Here is a 23,639-nt window from a genome sequence, read left to right on the forward strand (position 1 = left end):
AATTGCTCACTACTGTGGCTAATGGAAATTTAAAGCAGTATCATTATATGTCATGACTAAAAATGTATCGGGGAATTTCCCATCTGATAAATGATCATACACCCAGGCAAAGAAGATTTGGACACAGAGATGAGGAGTGGATATCCACAGACATGCCATTTCCCGTTTTCCAACTCCACCTTGAGATAGAGGAGAGGAGGGAGAGATAAAGGAACATGTGAGTGGAAGAGAAAGAAAAAGTAATTTCTCTGATTTATTTATGATGCAATAAAGGTATGCTGAATGCATCAGAACATGCAGCAGTGGTCATACTGTCAGGGAAGATGAAGTGTCTTCATAGTCGACTGAGCGAAGGAGCGAGGGAAGGAGAGAGAGAGAATGTTGGTTATTCCGCAGAAGGGTGTTAACCATCTCATCTCTACAGCAACACCATACTCACCACAAAATGGCTACTTTTGTTCCTTTTGACACCCGATTCAGAATGGGGGGGGGTTGCATCTTTACTGTCACCATCTCATCTCCCTGCGTAATCCCTCCACCAATGCTATCTTATAACGCAAAATATATTTTACATACCAACACAAAATACATGTTTGGATAATTATATTCATGTGTATCATAATGACAAGTGTATAACGTGTATATATCCTAGAGCATCCAAATGATAATTCTGAGAAGAAAATAGACAGCTTTCAGTTTTAGCTCACCGAATACGCCCACTTTTAAGAAATGGAAAATGAACATTGAAGAGAGGGGCGGTGAGAAGAGACCAGTGTCTTTACTGCGCGCAGGGGCTCATGACCAGGACAACACCCCCCTCTACAGGCAAAGAGAAAACAATAACAAAAGGCTGCATGAGAAATAAAATTAGGTTTTTTTCTTTAGAAACATGGTTTGCAAGATTATATGATGCGTTATTGTCAAATATTTTATGCAGTACTTTCCTTTTTTTTAATCAGAATTGACAATTATATACATTTATATACAATTGTATACATACATACGAGTCGGAAAGTAAACTCGCAGGTGTGTGTACAAAGTGAAAATATTACTTTATAACAAACTTCTAGACAACTACATTGAATCATGAGTTCATTTAAAAAGTAAAACACAATTTCATCAAAACATGGCTGAATCCAATTCACCTCAGCAGGCTTTCTGTTGCCACACTTGATAGTGGGAATCAGAAACCCAAGCTCTACATAGATAGACAAGCGTCCGCACCAAACCACTGAAACACCGGCCCTGTATATTTGCAAGTCTGCCAGTGAGGCGACGATAAACTTTCAAACAGGTTGTATCGATAATTAAAATCACGTCAAACTCACACCCGGCCCAAACAAAAATGGATCTGCTAGTTTACGTGTCCACAGAGGAGTCAATTATTCAGAGATTTGCCAAATATGGAGAGCAATATCTCAACAATACTATTCTGCCCAGAAAATTAAAAAGATAAAAGCCAGATAAGACTGAATCTCCGGTGCTTATGTGAAACCTTTTTTTTTCGCTGCAATTTATTCAGTGATTGACCCGGCGCTTTTCCATCTGTATCTTGGAGGACTTTGCAACTGAGCCGTTGAATCATCTGATGCTACGGCTCAATCCCTCAACTCCTAGGTTATTTCTTCCAGATATCCTATAATATTATATAAAGAAGAGCCGGCATTTCAAGTACATATTAAACATAAAAATGAAGCCAAATAAACTAACAAAAGTTCAGGGATCAGCAGCATCAAAGCATTCCTGGACCAGCTCAAAACACGTGAGTCTTTGTGAGCAGAAGCTCGGAGATGTTCGGCACATCTCAGACCCTGGCTTTAAAATTTTTCCTGAAGATTATCTTTTGGCCTTTGAAGCCTGCATTCCACCTGCCCCAATCTAACAGGGCTGTACAGCTGGTTTTCAGGCATTGGTCAATGTTCCTCACGTCAGTGAGCCTCGCCCTCAGGGAGACTCCTATTTATTGCTGTCCAAAGCTATGCAGAAGCTCTGTATAGATCTTCAAAGAAGAACTCGAAACCATCCTCCTATACAATAGAAATGTTTTGAGGAGGGAAATCTTGAGGACTTAAATTTATATGAGGGCAAGGCCAACTTTAAACTACAAGGTCTCCAAGTGGGCACAAATGCTGTATCAGACACATCACTATTGAAAACAAATATGAATGGAGAAAATGTTAATACAATGGGCTTCTTTCACATGAAGAAAGGTACAGTACATGGTTTTCCCAAGGTAATTTAGTGTAAAGCTGAAAAAAACAGCCCAGCTTTGCATGTAGCAAAACAATATAAACACAGTGTACTGGTTTCTAGGAGGTGTGGAGATGTAAAAGGCAGCACGAAGCAACAGAGAGGTCCTCAAAGAGCATACTGTACTTAATGAAAATACATATTCTTTTATCTAAATTGGCTTACAATTAGGTAGCAATATTACAACAAGAACTTGCTCACACAACTTGACTTTAAAACATTCAAATCTATAACTTTTCAGAAATGGAAATGAGTGAGTGGTTATTTATTTTACCATCTTAGTTGTGCTAGAATAACTTGCTTTCTCATCAGTAAACACTATTCCAAGGCATTGACATTTATGCAAAGCACTTGACGGATAAAGAGATGCATTTCAGCATGACCCAATGATGTGACAAAACACTGAAACTGCCTAACTTCCTGCCCTCACACATTCTGACTCGACTCTAAAGATAAATAGGATCCAATCTTTGGCTGGCCTTTGTGTGTAAATCCTTGTCATTTCCACTCTCATAAAGTATCAGTGTCCTGATTACCCTGCAGTGCGGCGGAGAATCAAATGCATGAACGGTGTCGGCGGGGTGAGTGTGAATGAGATGCTCAGTGACCTTGCCACTATCACACCAGTCTTTTTTACAAGTTCGAATGAGCAGGTCGCCTGGATCACATCAGGCCAGCACTGGTTAGCAACTTGCACAAAGGCCACGAGTAAATGACTGAGGCAAGTCTTTCCGAAGTATATTTGATTAAAAGAGACTGTTACTTGTTTCTGATTTATTGGAGACGTGATCCCTTCCAGATTAAGAATACTCATTTCTTTCCAAGAAAACTAAGATGCTGATGACTGGCTATGCTCATGTGCCAAATACCGAATGGGCCAACAAGCGGGGCTTACAAAAAAATGCCAAAAAATAAACAAATTAAATGCAATACTGCAGAAAAGGAATGTAAAATGGGGAAAAGTACGCAGTAAATTTTGTGTGAAATGTATTGACTTGAGCATTTCACACAAGATATTCAGTAATGTATGTGCATTTCTTTGAGGTTAATATATTGTTATATTGTTATTATTGGTCATATTGTTCGCTAAAGTTAGTTTAACAATTGTGATCTATTGAAAGAGTCCAAACTTATTTTCTAACACTGGCTATCAGGACTAACTGTGGCTATGTGGGTTGTAAGCGGGCGATTAAGCATCAGAAAGTGGCTCTAATTGAGAGGATGATCATTTGTTCACACAGTCAGCTCAAATATCGTAGAGCTTCCCATCAGAAAGCGGCCTGTCAGACAGATTTAGGTCCATCCACCAAAGCACGCCATTCTCAAGTCGAGCGCTCAGCCTCAGTCCACCAACAAATGAGAGCAATTCTTTAATTGAATTCCAGAAAGTTTGTTTCCCAACTAACTTGCGCTGGCATCAACATGCCAAGGTCAAGTTGAGCGTTCAAATCACTTTCATCCTAAAAAGTCACATCGGCTCCCGCAGTGGCAGACAGGCCTCTACAGCGCAGCTCTGAAGTCAGCAAATTGGACAGCGGCACCAGATGCATCGCATGTCTGTTCGCATTAAATGAGAGGCTGGCGATGTTAATTAGGCAGTGTACATTTATGTCAACAAATTATGTAAGCAGCCTCAAGTGTAGCAAAGCGTGATACCAGTTAAGTCACAGCTTGGCAAACGCTGCCCTGCCACTTCATGCTGATGTGGCCATGGTCGATCAAGCAGAGAGGCCTCAAATGCCAATTAGACATGAGTGGGTAATTGTGTCGGAGGGTGGGGGGCTGGTGGCACAGGGGGCCATGTTACATCCTCCTCAGGCACTTTGTGCTTCCATCCTTCACCAACATAGCAAGTGACACGTCGGAGATAGGCAAGGCTTTCCATAACCCCTCTCGCTTACACACTCACCGACTTACAAATGAGAACAATTAGAAAAGCTGATTCAGTCAACAGTCAGTAATGATGCCCTTCACTGCACATGATTTGAGTTATAAAAAGTTATCCAAGAGTGTGTGGGGGAAGTGAACTTCATTGAAGTGGAGGGGAAAACATTTCACATGGAAATGTTAAAAAGTTGCGTAAGAATAAGAATAAGAATAAGAATAAGAATAAGAATAAGAATAAGAATAAGAATAAGAATAAGAATAAGAATAAGAATAAGAATAAGAATAAGAATAAGAATTGATGATGGTGTGGTGATTCAAAATTCAATCTCTCTTATACATTGCAATGACATTTGATATGTGTATGACCAACATCTCCTGTACATCGCATTGCAACATTATTGATACATTACAGAGCGGTGTCAACATTTCTACATACATTTCAGTGATGAAAAAGGAACAGCATGAAGAAGAGTTCTTTTAATTTCTGCCCTCATTCCACCTTTTCTGATTTTCCAGGGACAACAGAGAGTATGTTTAGCTGTGTGTATGCTTGTCTCTGTGTGATACCCTTAAAGTTGTGTGTTACCGTTCTTCAGTTGTGAGTTATCGTCTCGTCGTTTCCCAAGAGAAATCTTGCCGTTCCTGAGTTAGATGCATTTTCTTGAAAACCCTCATTGTTGTTTAGATTTTTCCTTTGTCGACGAGTTCCACATTTTCACTCCGACTATTGTGGTGTACATTAGTCTCAATGTGGTTCAAGCATATGGTTGGTAGAGGTTCCCTCATCTCCTCAGCTCCTTCTCATCAAAAGTTAGTTTAAACAGTCCTAGTAGATGATCTGGTAGAAGTCCAAACTTACAGCTGGAACTTTTAGCCTTTTCTGACCATTGGTGCCTGAATAGCACGCTGATCATAGTGCCATCAAACTGGTTTCCATGAAACGTGTTACAATAAATGATTTCGGGCGAAAAATCACATTTATCCACATCTCGCAAATTGCACCTTTGGATTGTTCCCCCCTCAACGGACATAGGGACGCTATGATTCCAAAACCTGGCAAAAGTAGTTCCGTAATTTTGTCAGTAAAGAGTTCATTTATATGTGCTCTGAAATGTGCTTCATATAATGACAATAATAATAACAATTTATTTGATGTTTCAGTGGGCAATACAGTGAACACACGTCTCAACTACATCCTCCAACGCCGGGTTCATTCTGGAAGGTGTGAACTGATCTTTTTTCAACAACTGTCCCAGTTGACTGTGCCACTGGCTATAAAGAAATTCACCTCGTACATATTAACCCCTCATTTATGCCAGTAGCACGCAGTGTAGATGATGTTCTGCTGTCCTGCGGTCGATGCGCTTTCATGATATGACCACCAGGCAAGTACTAGTACAGCTCAGAGGCATTCCAGAAGTGGCCAGGTGCTTCACATGGCTCTAAATACATGCCACTTTCATTTTTCTCGCAGACCACACAGTTCAGCATCATTTCAAAGAACTCTGAATTGTTCAGGCATGAAGTCAGTCGATGATAAGCCAATTGGGTGTTGGGTGTAAATTCTCAACTGCAATATGCAGTTTAAGGACCACACATTACGCTGATGCATCACCATAGCAACGAAGCCAGAGATACAGGCACCAAGACAGGCAGACAGTCCAAATAATGTTTTGCTGGTGTTGAACTGCTCAAGTTCAGTCATCACCAAACATCAAGAGGATTGTGATTGGAGTTCTCAATCTGGGAGGTGGCACAAATGCCACAATATCATTTTAATGTGATGCTATATGCAGTCTATACAAACACAAAATATATAAAGAGATTTTAATATATCAACATGTTTGCCATGAAACGTATAGAGCAAACACTATTTTTTATTATTTAACGTAACACAACTGATCAATTTCTGTCAAGATAAACACATTCAAAGCAAAGGAAGAATGTGACACACGTGAGTTTTAAGTTTTATTTTCTTTTAAAGAAGCTGGAAAATTCTGGATTTTGGAAGCCTTTGAGAGGATTTGCAGCATCTTGTGAAAGCTAATATTTCCCCTCACTTCTTGACACAGCAGTAGTTTCCATAAAAGCTGATCACATTGTTACGGCCACCTGATCTTATGCTCTCGCAGCAGGTTTGGTGGCTGAGAAGCCCACCTCATCTTCGCTTTCTTCAGTGTTCTGTCTGTAATTGGGTTGGATCAGTCCAAGAAAACACTGCATGCTTAAAGCTCCCATTGTTACATTCTCTTACCTAATGGCCACACAGCTTGAGGCCTTTTCAACTACATTAGCTCTTATTGAATCACAGAGCCCTGTCATTATAAATAAGACAAATTTAATTGATCCAGTCTATAAAAATCTCTCTGCCTCTCTACAGGACTAGTTTTTCTTCTTTCCTTCCACCTAGGAGAGAGGACCACCGCATGCTGCTTGAGGAAATTTGGTTTATAATTTGCCAAACTAGAAATAAAGGATGCAGCGGAAGAAAGGTTGAATTAGATCAAGAGGGTTTGGTAATCTGTCAGAGGCAGAGCTCTGAGGGAGTCAAGGTCAGTGAGCAGTGACTGCAAGCAACAAATGTTGTCTGAGAAAATGTTCAGCTGCAATAATAATGAATAGGGGCACACGATTACTGTTTTTGAACAGAGAAGTACCGACTATCGAAGTGATACCAACACTGTTATAATTTTTAATAGTCAATATCAGGGGTCTGCAACCGTTTGGATTAAACGCAAAAGATACCACATTTTAAAAAATTAGATTAGATGGCCTTTATTGGACCCACAGTGGGCAAATTCAACAAAAATGTGATCTTATAGGGATGGGTGATATGATGACATTAAGATCATGAATGATTCAAATATGTTGACAATCTGCCAAATTGAGGAGATCGTATGGATCGTCCCTGTCTCATTCTATAAGCTATACATGTAGATCTATGCTGACGTGCTCCCCTGACTCGACGCGCTGCCGTGAGTCGCCGCACTTTCGTTATAAGCGCACATCGTCCTGCCACACTCGCCATCGGAGGAAAACGCAACTTTAAGTGTTTTTATCTTATATGTCTCTAACTCCACTACACACTACACACTAAAGACATCTTACGTTCGTACGCACCGTCACAGCAGAATGATGGAAATAACGTTGCAAAATAAGTTAAATAAGTCAGATAAAGTTGACAAAATGGTTTTCCTGGCGAACAATCTGTGACAGGAATCTTCTCCTAAGTTATCTGTTTGGTTGCAAACTTGCAAACCCGTTTCAAAATACACATAAAATAGTGATGAAATCTAAATTGTAATTTCATTATTAAAAATTGTGATTTGATATTTGTGCCATGTCACCCACCTCTACTTTCTTCTGATTCTACTTGTTAAAACAACCAAATGCAACCAAAAGAACCTCAGTGCATGTGTATTGGCCAAATCTCACATTTGAAGCACTGAACTTATTAAAGAAATAATTACTATATAGTTGGACTAAAGCAAAATAAAACTCAGCCCATTATATGTGAAAAAGTATCACCTTGAACTCCAAAATAACTGCAACAAAGTCGTCAACACTGAAATAGCATTAAATAAAACGTTGAATGACCATGAAGAACAGCGTGATGAAGTACAAGACAGGACGACTCCAAAACAAAGAAATGTCTCTTTTGTACTCTCTAATCACGTATCGAGTCATGGAATATTTAACATGGAATATAGTATTTGACTTATTGTCTGATAAAGTGTTAAAACTGGGAGATTAATCTGTGGAACCTGGAACACCAAGCCCTCACAAGCCCGTATGTACAAGCGGGTACATTTTCGTGTGCAAAGGGAACATAGTTTTTTTTTTTTTTTTTACATTGACTACTGTCCAACAAGCTGTATATGCGTTGGGGTGTAACTGCTGTTGGTACCCATATCCCCTTTGGGATTCCTAGCGTAGAGCACCAGAGTTCCCAAAGGGGGGTTGTGATTCCTTTTGGTGGTAGAAATACACTTCTGTGGGTAACTGCGCGAGATGTAGCATCCAAAACTCTTAGGTAGAAACACAATATTACTCTTCAGGAACAGCTTTGCTAGTAAAACAAATACTTTGCTCATTCCAGTGTTTGAAAAATGATACAAAACAAGGGGCAAGTTGTGAAAGTTTACATGGCATACAGTAACTCTGTGGGCTCTCAATCATCAATTTCAAAAAACAAGAAAACTTTTTAACGCTTTTTTCTGCAAAGCATTTGTGCACTTACATTCACCCATCACCCGCATAATCCTTTTACTGAAATATTGAGCTCAGTGTGAAAAGCGGATCATTAACTAAAATAAATATCATATCCAGGGTAAAATCCACGGATTGAACAGAGCTGAACATAAAACTTCCCTTAAACTCGGATGCTGAGAAAGGGAAGTGATAATAAGGAGAGAACTGGTGGGTAAATGCTGAAGTAATCCTACCAACAGTTTCCCCTGTGAAGGACTGAACAATTCTGAGAGACTAGATATTAAAGCAGAACGGAATATTGAATACATGCGTACATGCAGCTGTGCGCGCGTGCGTGCTCTATCTATATATTCAATGTTATTGCCGAAGGAGTAGAAAGCGAACCTACAGTATATTACATATTTATTCTCAATACATCTTACTGTGAACTTACGATATTTGTACTCATCCTGAAACTGTGTTTACTTTCTTGATCGTAGTTTGACTTTGCAGCACGATTCAAGGAACAAAGATTAATGATTAAAATATGTATGTTAAGAAGAAAACGATTGGAGAGGTTTGAAGTCAGGAGTCGGAAGTGTTCCATCCTCCAAATCAACTTTCACGCTCGACAAAATGATGAATACTAATTAATGTAAGATGAGTGATTGCCTGAAGAAATAGGGGACTGCTCAATTAAAGAATGCCTTGAGCAACTTTGCAGTCTTTCTAATTAAATTCACCTGGCCTTTAACCTCCTCCTCCATTTCCTCATCCTCCCATGAGGTTTCTAAGTAGTTTGTGTGGCACATCACATTTGAATTAAAAAAAAAAAAAAAAAAATATATATATATATATATATATATATATATATATATATATATATATATATATATATATATATATATATATATATATATATATATATATATATATATATATATATATATATATCTCACTCAAGTATTGTGATATATGAGTGCACTGAAGAACATATCTTAAACTGAACAGGGTGTGGTATAATATGATGAGTTACACAAAAATATCCTATAAGATTCACAGAAAGGACAAAGTCACAGTGAAGAGACTTTGAAATGGTGCAGAAGTTCGCAAAATGAAGATGACTTTTATAGTACTTGCCTCAAATCTCCAGAGAGCAAGATGGTTTGGACAAATGAACCCTGAAAGCCTCTTCCACAGTGGTTCCACACACTCTGAGAATGCCCTTCTATCACTGGCAATAAAACATTTACGTGAAACATTCTGCGTGATTTTAATGAAATAACTTCAACAAATAGCTCCTGTATCTATTTACAGTTGATAATCACATTGAGCAGACAGAAGTCAGACTGTTTAATAGTAACTATAAAATGCTCGTCCTTTGCTTTCCTTCATGAAACATTTTGAGCACAGTTTCAATTTAAAATGTGACACCTATTTAACAGTGTCTCGCCAGTAAAACACTAAATATTTGTCATATATACATTAAATCTGGACGGAAACAGACAACTCCGGTGCCCTGGTTGGCCTTGACTCAACCAGACTCAGCCATCAGAGAAAGGTACTCCGTCTAATCTTCCTCATTTTATGCCTCTTTAACCATGACCAATGTATTTAAATGGCTGTTTCTTTGACAGATGCTCACTTCAAATTATTCCTCGCCTGAAATTTGGCAGAGTGATATTAAATAGCCTTCAGGCCTGGCAGCCTAAAGAGAATATTGGGACATCAAAAAGGCCAAGCACTTCAAAAACTTTAACTAATGATCTTTGGCTACATCCAGAAGGAGGGCTTAAACTTTGTCCACGATCCCTCAGGTCATATAAAACATCACTCATGGAGATTTGACCAGTGCACACATTTTACAGGCAGTGCGCTTCAGAGAAGGATACATAAGGTAGAAATATGACTTTACTGAGACAAATGTTTTGGAATTGAACTAGCCAAATTAACAATGAAAGGCTTCAAATATGATACATAATGAGCAGTAAGCAAAAACACAAAACACAACATAACCCTAAAACCTAAAAATATAAAGGGCAGTTCACACACCCTACCAGGCTTTTAGCTAGAGGGCGTCTTGGGCGTCGTCCCTAAACTGCAAAACATGAAAAAGTGGGAGCCCTCCAGCACTCAATCCGGATGCCCTGTTTCCTCAGCAGGACGCCCGAAATGTATTATTGTATTATCCTGTATAATGCCCAACTCGTGGTGTCATCTCACTGGTTTAAATTAAATTGTGTTTCCACCCGGTAATTTCGCCGAATAAGATCCAAATTCGCAGATTCTCAAACCTTTCGCAACTGTAATTTGGCCATTGTGGTCGCCATCTTTGTTTACGCTGATGACAAGAGGAAACCACAGATAAGTTCCAAACTGTAAACAATTGTTCACAAAACTAACTCATTGTTTTCTAATCGGAGGAATATTTGGCGCTGAGGGACGGGGTTTTGAATTGGGGCCGGGGTTTTGGACGCCCTGTTTCAAAATCCTAGCTAAAAGCCTGTTCCCTACTATGCTTCACTACATCACTAAAAATCAAGTCAAGAATGTTGCAGGGAAGGCAGCGCCACCCAAAGCAAAAAGAAGACAGTACGGGAAGATCCAAACCACAAAGGTCATCCCTACTTCTTGACACATACTAGACTACTGAACTGAATGTGGCGTATAAACCACCCAACCACCACTATGTTGTTATGCCATGTCAAGTAGTAAAGAACAATGGAAGGATAATGAAGAGTGACTTCACCGATGGCTGAGAGACTGTAACAAGTGAGTGTCTAATACTTCTAATTCAAAAAGTAATTAATAAAAAAATGCAAAATACAAAACAGACTCAAACATTATAACCAAAGATCCCACATTTAGATTGGAACCATATGGAGACAAACTATGAACCATTTGTATTTGTAACAATGGGGAAATTATTTCTCACATTTGCTTGCACATACTTTTGGAATATACTGTATGAGAACAGAAAAACTCTCAGTATGTCTGTACTACTACAAATGAGCTGGAGAACAAGTTCCAGCAGCGCATTCCTCTTCTTCTCATATGCAGTTTCATTCTTCAACTTGATGGGACATTTCAGAAGCTCGATGTTGAGAGTATATGCAGAGAAAAACTCAAAAAAGGGAGAAAGGCTTTTGCATACAGCCGTAGCCAAAATTGACTATAGATTCACAAAAACCCATCTTTTTTTTTTTTCAACCGAGTGCACAAGATGAAACTATAATGGTACAAACCCAAAACAGCTGCATTTTCCTCTCAAGAACTGAATTCACCATCAGAAGTCCAAGATTCTCTCAGCTATGCATTTAACATCTGCAGGGGATGAATCTCATCCCCACTGATCATTCTTCTCAATTCCAGTAGCCTCCACGGCATGAAAACCTGTATCAGGGCCACACACTTGTCATACAACGGTGGCGATCACTCAAAGCTCTATAGGCCTTAAAAGAAAACCAGCTTTGATGCAAATGCAAAAAATAGCATACAATCGCTACATCATTTTACTATTATAACATACCAATGTTGGTTCAGCTACCATCTCGTAGAACTTCTTTCAGAATATCAATTTGAGATTACCATTCCACATTTTACTGCTAAAACTAAAATCTGTTAATTTCACTCATTCAGTTTCTCCATGAATTTGTGTCAGTAAATCAAAAATATTAATGATTTTTCAACAACTTGTTCTTTGAGACGCTCTCAGCCTCAGCAGATCCTAAATATTTACATTTTTTACATTTCTGTCTCACTTTGACTGAAATAGACATTTTAAATCCGTGAAGTCTATAATGGAGGACTACAAAGAAAAAAGCAGGAGTCAAAGGCACAGCAGAGAAACCGGGGAATTGTCAGACACTATTTGCCTTGGGACTCAGTCTGCCCGCACCTGATCTTTTTTGACGGTTGTGTGGCTGTGATTTTACACTGTCTGAGACATAAATTCACATCCAGAACTCTTGTTACCAGTCCGGCATAATCCATTTAAGAAAAACACCCAAAGGGATGAAAATCAAAGTAAATAAGATTTCAGATGCAGCAATGTGCATTTCTGCTTTTCTATATGATCCGGCTATTTAAGGGTTAGAATTTGGTGGAATGGAACAAGCACAGCATACAGTACAACCAGAGCAGTGTAGGCTGAAGTGTAGCTTACCATATTTTCATCATTACTGACTGGATGAGACCCTTTGGCGTCATGTTCGGAAAGTCCTAAAAAAGGAAAAAAACAAGGATGAGTAAAACCCAGTATTCAAGAACCGGTCTGTTCCGATCAAGGAGCTTGAATAGCTTCAATTTCACTTTGCATGGCATGCTGTGATGTCTTTTTGATTTTAGGATGGTAGTATTTTTGTTTTGTTTGTTTAATTATTTCAATATTTTTTGTGTGTGGTGTTTTTAGGTGTCAGTCCATTACAAGTATAACTGAATATAAAGCGTAATTTGAGCAAATATACAACTTTAAGTAAGAACATGTGGTTTAAAAGGCACAGACTGAAGTTTGCATTGGAAAATAAAAGTCACCTTTTCAGACTTTGCCTATAAATAAATAAATATAATAAAAGGTGAAGAAAAACTGGTGGGACTCTTGTTTAGCTTGGCATGAATCTCAGTTATGGTCGGAGAACTTTTCTAACTTTTCTTACATTGGGGACTATTGAAGGTTGGGTGGAAGCCTTAAATTTAAAATGAGGTAACTTGCCACAGCAATTGCTGACAGCCTACATCAATAGCTACATTCAAAATGCTCTTTCCCAAGTCAAGGACAAATAAAGTGGTGTGGTTTAAATATAATGATGTAAAGTTCAGCATGGCAGATAACAGGGAGAGAAACGAATTCCCACCTGAGGTGAGTGACATCAAGATGAAAAGCCATTCTTTGACTTTCAAATGGAATTATCATGGCAACATTAAATTCTGAAACTTACAGCCAGGTTATGTTGGATGAACTAGATTAGCTTTCACATCTACAGTATCTTTTTACCAAAATTTCTTTAATGCTTTCAATACTTAACTGATCAAGTTAATTGATCAGTAATGTATGTAAATAATTGTGAAAGTCAGAACATTTATTTCTCCTCACAAACATGTCATTACCAGTGCAAATACTATTATTATTGATTATTCTGATCTTTCCTAAAATAGCACCCTCGCTTCTTAAGGTAGAGGCAGCATAACCCAGATGGTAGAGAGGACGGTCGCCAGTTCCCCCGTTCCATTCCAGTTGCCAGACGTGTTTGCGTCCCTGAGCAAGACACTCAACCTGTGATGGTTCTGCTGGCATGCTGTGTTGCAGCCTACAGCCATCAGTGTGTGTCTGTGAATGTGTGTCCTGCAATGTGTTTTCTGCATCCTGCGGCCACACCATGTGCACAGTAGTGCCCTTTTTCAGAGAGAGCACATAAGTAGGTGACTAAATGACGGTGCCCCTTCATTCATTGTTTCAACAACAGAGCAGTCAGCGTTTCTGCTCGGATTGTGACCAATGATGACAATGAAGAACAGAGTGATGTCTCCAAAACAAATGGAAAAATCACACTCTCTGATCATGTTGTGAATGTGTTCAGTAACCAGTACACATACGTATGCATATGCATGTGCACACACATTTCCGCTGGTGTAAAAGGACCCGTCAGGTGACTGTGACTGGATCAAATAATGCTTGACTTTTGTTGCAACAATGGCTGCCATCTCAACTCAGATTTTGTTCAGTCGCTCCTGTGCAGGTGCATCTATAGGTGTGTCACACATATCACTCTCTTTTGGGAATGGAATTGGGTTGCAATCAAACCCGTTTACTTTGCGACCTTCAGGCACATAAAACTGAGAAAATAACATGTAGGATGCAAAAGAATAGCCCATCATCCCTCATCTCATTTGATTTTCAACACATTGAAAACAATCTTTCATTCACAAGAGTGTTATGAAGTATCAAAATGTATTGTAAAGTATAAAATATGAGGAAATTATCTCATGATGGCTACTGTAAAAATAAAGAGACAGTGGACACTTACCCATGTGTATTTGAGTGTCATCAAGTATTACATTTGGATTGATGTTTGAATGGATGGTGACCACGTTTATGGAAAATTGAATACATCTTAATGGATCATAATGTATTTGATGTGAAAACATTAGAGCCTAACAAGCACAGCAGCTGTAGCACACAATTTGTGTTAGGAAGTGTGACGATGAGCGACATGAGCTTCGTAGAAGACTGCAGTATCATGTCAAACCAGACAGATTTCAGATGTTTACCTCAAAAAAAAAAGTTTAATGAACATAACCAGCATCATTAAGTTTGTCGTACAAGTAAACGGCAAGTTCAAAGTATGCCAAAGTATTAAAAGAGCTTTAATTTTTACCTCTACAAAGAGCCTTTCCACAAATCACCGTTGTGAAGGGACACGTGGTATATAGGCCTCAGTGGGTTATTTAGATCAATAGGAGACGCTATTTGTGTTTACTTACTGACTAAAACTCCTCCAATAGTGTGTGTACAGTAGATGGCATATTTAGAACTTTTGGTGAAATTATGTCAGAGTCACAATGTGTCAATACTTCACCATCTTTTGATGCCAATCTCCTGTTCCTAATCCTGCGTGGTAAATTTCTAAAGACGCTAATGAGGAGAAGGGAAAGAAAAGCAGACCACGAAAATGACTTCTCATTTGCATTTTGTTCATTATAATACCATGGATGGGTTTTTCATTAATAGTTTGATTTAATTAACCCAAAAAAGCACATTTTTAATATGAGCCGTCTCTGCTGGTGACAATCTCCCGCTGTGTTATCTTTGTAATTTGATAAAGCTTCATTTAAGATAGAAGTGAAATGAGGAAAAAAAGAAGGTTCAGTGATTGCAGCCTCCTCCCACTCTATGAAAGGATCCACTAGTATAAATTAGGGACATGCCTGTCATTATTGTAGGAGAAGCAAGCTATTACCACACTTTGGAAAAACAAATGGAAAAAGAAACTTTTGTGATCAGTTTTGTAAACCATTGTTATCCAACTAATTCACTACATTTTTTGTTTGTTTTTTTGTCAAAGATAGTGTAAAACATTTCTGTGTAAATCCATTGCCTCATTTATACGATCAATTGTGTATTTTTACACAAAGGTACAAAATGTCTGGAGTTGCCTCCCAGTGTCATAGAATTAGCTACATATAGACTTTACCCAATTGGGTTGGAGTTGAGCCACTCAGTGACCACAGGCTCAGTCAGAACCAATAAGTGAGGCTTGCTGTTTATGTTCAGGTGCAGACAACAAGCTGACTTTTTGCCCTCAAACGTGATCCTCCGTTACATGAAAGGACCTTCTTCCACCGAGTCCCTAGAGCTATCTGGACCATTCAGTCCAACCTTTAGATGAATCATGTTTTGTTTTTTTAATTTCAAGTGAGTGAGACGCAAACACGTTTCATTGTGTTGTACACCTTTATAACAATTTCAGACTGACAAATGAATATCAAAATTAGTATCAACACCAGACCAAAAAATGATGACTCCATCTAGGTAGTCTTTCCTGTTTCACTGATGTGCAACCATATCCTGACTAAGAAACCCAACCTCACTAAATGATGCCATCTGGGTTGGATTAAGTGAACATTTCCACGCAATTTACTGATGTGCAAGCTGTCAATTTCAGAGGCATGAGAGACAGAAAAATAATAAATGAATACATGGGATATCAACAGAGAAGCTTAAAGTTAAATCGGTTCTTGCTGCGCAGAAACCTAATCCGTACAATTAATGCGAGAAAATTATAGCATGGATCTTAGTGGCAGTTTTGAACCATAAGTTATTGATTTGGAAATGAAAACCTGTATCTTCAAGGTTAAATCCAGTCCACCCTCATTACCTCCCTGTCCTTGAGAGGCCTGCGCCAAGGCTGCTGCAAGGAGTAGAAAGAGCTGCTTTAATGAAGGTGAATTTAATGGGATTTAATGTAGCTAGGGGCAATGGAGCAGCAGAGATATGGTTTTAACAAAGAGCGAGGGACCAGGGGCACAGCCATGAGAGCAGCCATTTTCCCCATTCCTTTATTTATTTCACATTTGACTGAGCGTAGTAAAAGCACAAGCCATTTTTTATCTGAGTCAGCTCCCGGAGTCAGTGGGAAGACAGCCGTTAAAAGGACAGCCGACGCTTCATCTTTACACCTCATTCTTCTTGATCCGCTTAAGGCATACGGCTATTTATGATCGTCTTAAGTAACCCCTTAATGGTCAAAAAAAATTGTTTGAAAATAAAACTAATGTTCCTGTTCTATGTCACGTCCTATGTTTCCAGTAATATAGGAGCCACGTGTAAACTAGCGTGGGGCACGACCATGGCTTAAAGGCCATCAGAAAATGTCTTTTTAGAGATGAAATCTCAAGTGGTCAAACGTATTAAAACAAAGTGGAAACATCGAAAACAAACAGATGACACATAACACATCATGGAGGTGGAGGTGGACATGAACATGACGTTTTCGGCATATTATTTGCAGAAAAATCTTGAAAGACACTCCATAATGACTGAAGGCCATTGCTTGTAGAACTCATGACCTCATGTATCGCGTGAGGACGGCTTGGATTCGAGACAGATGATTAAAAACTAGTGTTTTAACTGTCACTGATGCAGTAAATGACAAAATATCCCCCCTCTGCTTCCGTTCCGTGATTTTTTTTTTGTTAATTTGTTTTAATTTTACAATGAGTTTTATTGGGGAAAATGTGTTTTCAAACAAGAGCATTTTAAAATCAAGTGAAATATATACGTTTATATTAGTCAGAGAAATAACTCGAAAACAAGAGAAGCCATTCCAATGGAATTTTCAGAAAGAAGAGTAGAAAATTTAGCGGTGGATTCTGGATTGGAATCTACTAACCTTCTTCAGAGACAGCATCTAATTGTCTCCTGTGGATGGATGTGCAGGCATTTTGACCTCTTGCTTGTGACTTAATAAGGCACCAGTGACCGGTTTCTACATACTGTAAGTTCTACAATTCAACATAACTCCGTTAGCGGCTGGGAAAACCCTGAATCGGCAATAAAAATAAAATTAAAAAATCACAATTAGGTTGAAAAAAGAGCACCTTGGGAGAGTTCTGGGAACTCTATGTATTTCCTCCATTTAGTTCCTTTTATTCCCCAAACCATCAAGCTGAACTTTGGAGCCCACTAAACATAACTATGCAAAATCGACTTTGTGACATGGAAAAGGAATCAAAAATTTTACAGTGATTTCACATCTGCGTTATTTTGCTCTGTTCTCTTGCAGCAGTGTTTTTATAGACAAGTTTTTCATACTTTCCAATACCCCACTGTGTGGTTGCCTAAGGCTTTTTAACAAAAGGTTTTTAGGACAAGCACTTTACATTCATCATCACCTTCTATTATTATGTATACAGAGCTCCACCAGACACGGAATCCCGTTTGCAGTCTGGCCTTTCAGCTGCCAGGTCGCAATCACCTGGTGACACCTCCGGCTTGATATGAACAATATGTACTTTCTGTGAGCAACATAAAAGATCCACTCATACAGTAATACGCTATAAATATTCCTAAATCCTGAAAACCAAGTTACGCTCAAAGCTCTTTCTTTGTAAAGCAATTCCTTTCTCTTCTCCTATACAGACTCCTCTGACAAAAGTCTTCAGAGAAGACGCCATTCTGAAACAAGGTGAAAAGGAAATTTAAGGGTTGAGGTTAGTGATTTCATTCAACATCTAACTGAAGCTAAGAAGTCAATTTGGGCTGAAACTAGACAAACCTATTATACAAGCCAAAACTGTTCTGATCACACAAAAATCCTCAATTCAGTAACTTTCCATTCTCTTAGTTTGACCCAAGTGTTGACCCGTGTCTTATAATCTTTCACTCAAACACTACAGATAGATTATACATGATTTAAATTTGTATTTTTTTAATTCATAAATATGAATGTTAGGGCAAAACAACATTTGAGCATTTAACATTTTAACAACATTTAACATTTGAGCAGAATAGCCAGGTTCTGAGCACAACTACATATGAACTCCCTCTGTTTCAGTCAATATATTTTGTTAGTTGAAGCAACATGTACATGGAATGCAAGTTTCTTAAGTACCTTTTTATCCAAACTTATCCACAAAGTGTGGTACATCAATGAATGAAAGTCATTTGTACGTAAAAAGACTGACCTCCCGTGGTGCAAGCAATTATACATAGAAATCCTCAATGGGAAAAATAAAAAGATTTACTCATCAATAGAATACTTGCTGTTTCAAATCATCTTCGAAGAACTCTGCACTTATTCATTTGATTTGTAGCTATGAAAAATAAAAGCGAGCCTGTTAGAATAAATCTATATTCGACCCTGACACAAAAAAAAAACGTCTTTTTTTTTTATAATCATCCAGGCCTTTCGGCTTCCACAATAAAGAAAAGTAGAAAACAGATGTGTGGCACATGAATGCTCCTTGAGATGGCCACACAGAGAAATTCCTTATTAACTCTGACAAGGAAAAAAGGGCAAGAGGGAAAGAAAACCTCTCTACACTTGATCTCTTCCTGAACTTCAGCTGGTCATGTACTCCTGAACCCACATCTTAAATTACTTAATCAGGACTGTGACCGTGAAACTTGAAAGGATACTAGAAAATAACAACCGCCTTTAGAATCCACTTATGGAATTGTCCACCATTGAGTATTTGAAATATACACTGGTGGGGATCTGGACTTTCATTGGGAATGTTGTAAGCAAAGTAGGCATTTTGGTAGGCCTCTCACAATGGTGATCTGAAGAGGCCTTTTATACATGAAGCACCAAGATTATTTTGTATGATGCATAACTCACAGTAAACTATCTATCAGGGCTAGTGGAAATACAGAAATCCCTATACCTATTAACAGTCTTTCACACCCCAGCAAAAGGAGGACGCCTTCATGGCCTGTCTCTCCTCTTCCTGTACATGACCACTCACAAAGACTGGATACATACTGCGTTAGACAGGGTGTCTTTTATGGAGATGAGTATTACAGTGACACCCAGCTTACAGGTTTAGTTTAAAATTAAATGTATGACTAGCATACTGCATTCCTCTCCATCGCATAACTCAACTCATGGACATGAAGATGCCCCCAGATCTACCTAACAGTTTCCATCTGAGGGGGCCTCATCCATTACAGGAAATTATCCTGCGACATGCTTCTACAAACCTATGTTCATGAATACTGGGTCATGACAGAAAGTGGCATACTTGGGTTACATCCACCTGTATTTTGTTTTGTTTTGTTTTGTACGGAGCCCTGGAAGTGACATGCATGTGTTTATTTTTTTTGGAGGTGACATGCATGACTTTATTTTTTTTAGCCCGAGATAACAGTTATCTCGAGATAATTTTTATCTCGAGAAACGACTACTTCCTGTAACCACTTTGTCTCCCATGACTTTGTAGCTATTCGTCAATGTTGTCATTCACTGTCTGCAAGTCAGAATATTGCTGATGGCCAAGTCTGTGCGCTTTTCACACTCTGATCAAGTGCCTTCTACTCAAAATAATACCACATGTGGCTACCATGACTGTATTTTTTTTTCTCCCAAGATAACAGTTATCTCGACATAATTTGTATCACAAGATAATTTGTATCTCGGGATAAAAAAAATAAAAAAAAATACAGTCATGCATGTCGCTTCCAGGGACTCGTAAATGCCACATATGGTATTATTTTGAGTAGAAGGCACTTGATCAGAGTGTTAAAAGCGCACAGACTAGCAGAGAGTGACTGACAATGTTGGCGAACAGTTACGAAGCCATGGGAGACATAGTGGTTACAGTGGGGGACGTACACAAAATACATGGTGTATACAAAGACGTATGCAAAACGTTTTGCCAGGGAGGCAGTTACGCATTCGCTGATATCAACGATTGTAAATTGAAATAAAAATCGTGATAATGTGTATCTCGAGATCATTGTTATCTCGGGGTAAAAAGAAAAAAAAACTCCTGCACACCACATCCAAAAAAACACATGCATGTCACTTCCAGGGCTTCGTAGTTTTGCTTTGTACTGCTCTTCTCAAAAGGAAAAAGGCATGTCATACCAAAGACTCGCAACAGCACAAGGAATTACTATTATTATTATTTCTGTGTTAGATTAATTTAGGAAGATAAAAACATACATTTAATGACTCGAAATAAAGAAGAAACTTTTGCCATCTTTTGGAAGTTTTTCAAGCACACAGCCAGGCCAGGATTACAGAGAAAGTAGAACAATGGAATGTCCACACGAGCCTGGAAATTTCTGAGCAACCTTCAGCCAGAGTTGACTGGACTCTCGAGAGATAGACCTGGCAGTAACTCTCACTACCCATACGTTGTTGAAATTGTACGCCTGCAGGAATAACTGCTTACATAATATCGGTAAAAGTGGACTTAAAAGTCATGGACAGGATTTCGTGGACATCAACGTCACGTTTAGATTAATAACCAAACCACTGGGCATTCAGAATTAACAAACTTGATACGTTATATAACACATTTGCACTTCATTCATTTATATCGAGTTAGGTCGAATTAAATTCAATTCGGTAATTGAATTTAAGTCTAGCTTGTTGTCAACCGCAATATCGAAGGTTGCCGTCGTAAAAAAGAAAAGAAAAACATTTCAGAACGAGTGATTTACAAGATTCGTCACAACGTAAAAAAATAACTCGTTTACTTACTAGTAGTTGGTGTTCGTTTCGTAGTATTTTAGAATAGACAAAAGTATGAAAGAGAGTACCCGGAAGTGACGTCAACGTGTGAAGTTTGTGTGTGGTTGGAACTGCAGACTGCATAATTCTGTTTTAAAACATGACGAATTAACGTGTACTAACTGTTGACACCCTATTTAACTTATTACGAGCAATTGATATCAAATAGCTTTACAATAAATGTACATTTCAATATGATCAAATTAGTGTGATGCGTCCATATTTTTAGCTGTGTATAAGATTTGAAAGCGTCCTGGTTCACGCTGAGCAGTGGTGTCACCTAAGAGCAAAGCACTGAAGACGAGTGACTCAAAAATAAAATATAAAATAATAAAAAAAGAAACCGAACTAATAAACTTACCAACGCTCCCATTTGTTTTGTTCCTTACTCCCTTACTATATATATATATATATATATATATATATATATATATATATATATATATATATATATATATATATATATATATATATATATATATATATATATATATATATATATATATATATATATGCAGTCCATAGTAACTGAATGTAAATTTTTGGAATATATGAGTTAACCGTCTGGTTCAGAGAAAACCCACGCAAGACCCGAGAGCAACTAAAGCAGAATTTAATGCCGTTTCCCTCGTGGTGTGTGACCTCCACATTGACACATACAGCCCACTTCATTCAGTCACACTGTCCTGAATACATCACTGATGAGTTTACTTTTTAGACTCCACTTTGGCTGCACTACACAAGCACAAGGTTTAGTGATTCTAAGTGGATGTGTGCGCGTTATTGTTGAATGTGGTCTAAAGTTACCATCAGGCTTTGCAGCACTGAGCTGTCCTGAATCACTTTCCTTTCTTTGCAGTTAACATAATCCAGTCCTAAATCCAGCTGTGACAATGGAGTTGCAGAGCGGCAAAGACAAAGCACTTGTCATCCCTCTGTGGTTTGAATGTATCCATCTGGAAAAGACATTCAAACAAACAGGCTTCTGAAGCAAATGTGCGCTTTCTTTCTTCCAAAATGACTCCCAGATTTGGTAGTGACTGTGACAGACCTTCTCTCCTGGTGAGCAAGCTTACATGATGAATGACCACCTTTCCTCTCTTTATCGCACCACTAAATCATTCGCTTACACTGCTTTTATGGCCAATTTTTGTTGCTTTGTTTGACTTACCTGCTATTTTTTGAATGGGACTTCAAAAGGCAGTAATTTAATCTTCCTACGGTGTATTAATCTCTGGGGATTCAACGTGTTCTGGAGCTTTGGATATATTAGATTAGATTAGATAGATAGATAGATAGATAGATAGATGGATGGATGGATAGACAGACAGACAGACAGACAGACAGACAGATAGATAGATAGATAGATAGATAGATAGATAGATAGATAGATAGATAGATAGATAGATAGATAGATAGATAGATAGATAGATAGATAGATAGATAGATAGATAGATAGATAGATAGATAGATAGATAGATAGGCCACCATATTGTTAGTCTAAATGCTTCACCATGCTGACCATAATACCTTGTGACAGCAGCATGTGTGTAATCTTTATGAATAAAGGAAATAAATTATTTATGTGACTGAGGGTCACACTTAGATTTGGTGAGCCCAAGGTCAGGGAGACTGGCAGGTACACAATGTGGAGAGGAAGGCCAGACAGTTAAAGCCAACAAAAAGAAAGAATAAGAAAAAAAAAAACCTGGGATGTTGAGAATTACTAAGATTTTTTCTTTTCTTGAACAATACATTTTGGTACCTTTATACATTTTGGTATCTTTATATGCCTCTTACTAAAGAGTGAAAGAAGCATCAAGTCCACATTTGTCTCAAATAGGGTGAAAGATTTTTGTCACAAACAGTGCTTGAAATAGACATTTTTTTAATGTATCTGCAGTTGATGAAAAACAAACGCTGTGATGACAGACACTGGATTACCTCTACTCTGTCTCGCCCTAGTGTTAAGAATAGGTACTACAACTGCATTTCTTTGACTTACTGCACTCTGGAGGCGCGTGTTCTGAAGTCATGTTACCTCCTGCCGTTTTTTATTCTTTACCTATCAATCATTGAAACAAAGCTGGAGTCTGCGAGTCGGTGGCAGGGAGGTCTGACCTGCGGCCTTGCGTGACATTCAAGAAAGGAGTGCTACTCACCCAGGAAATCCCATTACAGCAAAGTATGATGGATATCAGTGCTGGTGAACCTCATACGTGGTCTGACATATAATTCGTTATAATTTGGGACACGGGGAATGGTCACCTTTATTCTATTCTTTCACTTTTCAAAACTCCAAGCACACACTTCATGTTGCACCTTCTATCATCTAGTCTTGTTACTGCCTTTTGTAACCAGTCAAGATGGATTCGGCTGATATAAACTGAAGAAGGATTTCATTTGTGAACATGGGTGCGTAATGTCAGCAAAGGAACTACATCTGAACTAACACTTTACAGCAAAATCCATGATCTAAAAGTGTCATGTTCATTCCATGAGATGTTTCACCCAAATACTATTAGTAGCTAATCAAGATTCTATATTTTAATTTGGCCAAAAATGTCTCATTTT

The 23,639-nt window shown here is 38.4% G+C and overlaps 1 protein-coding gene across 1 annotated transcript in view; it reads right to left on the reverse strand.

Annotated features, from left to right (window-relative positions):
- The window catches only part of zfhx3b (zinc finger homeobox 3b), a 309,986-nt gene extending 288,863 nt beyond the window's left edge, over nucleotides 1-21,123 (reverse strand). Inside the window, exons 1-2 of the mRNA XM_053864694.1 lie at nucleotides 21,036-21,123; nucleotides 12,494-12,549 (exon numbers count right to left, since the gene is read on the reverse strand). The gene's annotated coding sequence lies outside the window, so the exon portion shown is untranslated. The remainder of the gene's footprint in view (nucleotides 1-12,493; nucleotides 12,550-21,035) is intronic.
- Nucleotides 21,124-23,639: the final 2,516 nt, after the last annotated feature.

The sequence above is a fragment of the Synchiropus splendidus genome, chromosome 5, assembly GCF_027744825.2.
Source record: "Synchiropus splendidus isolate RoL2022-P1 chromosome 5, RoL_Sspl_1.0, whole genome shotgun sequence".
Lineage (NCBI taxonomy): Eukaryota > Metazoa > Chordata > Actinopteri > Syngnathiformes > Callionymidae > Synchiropus > Synchiropus splendidus.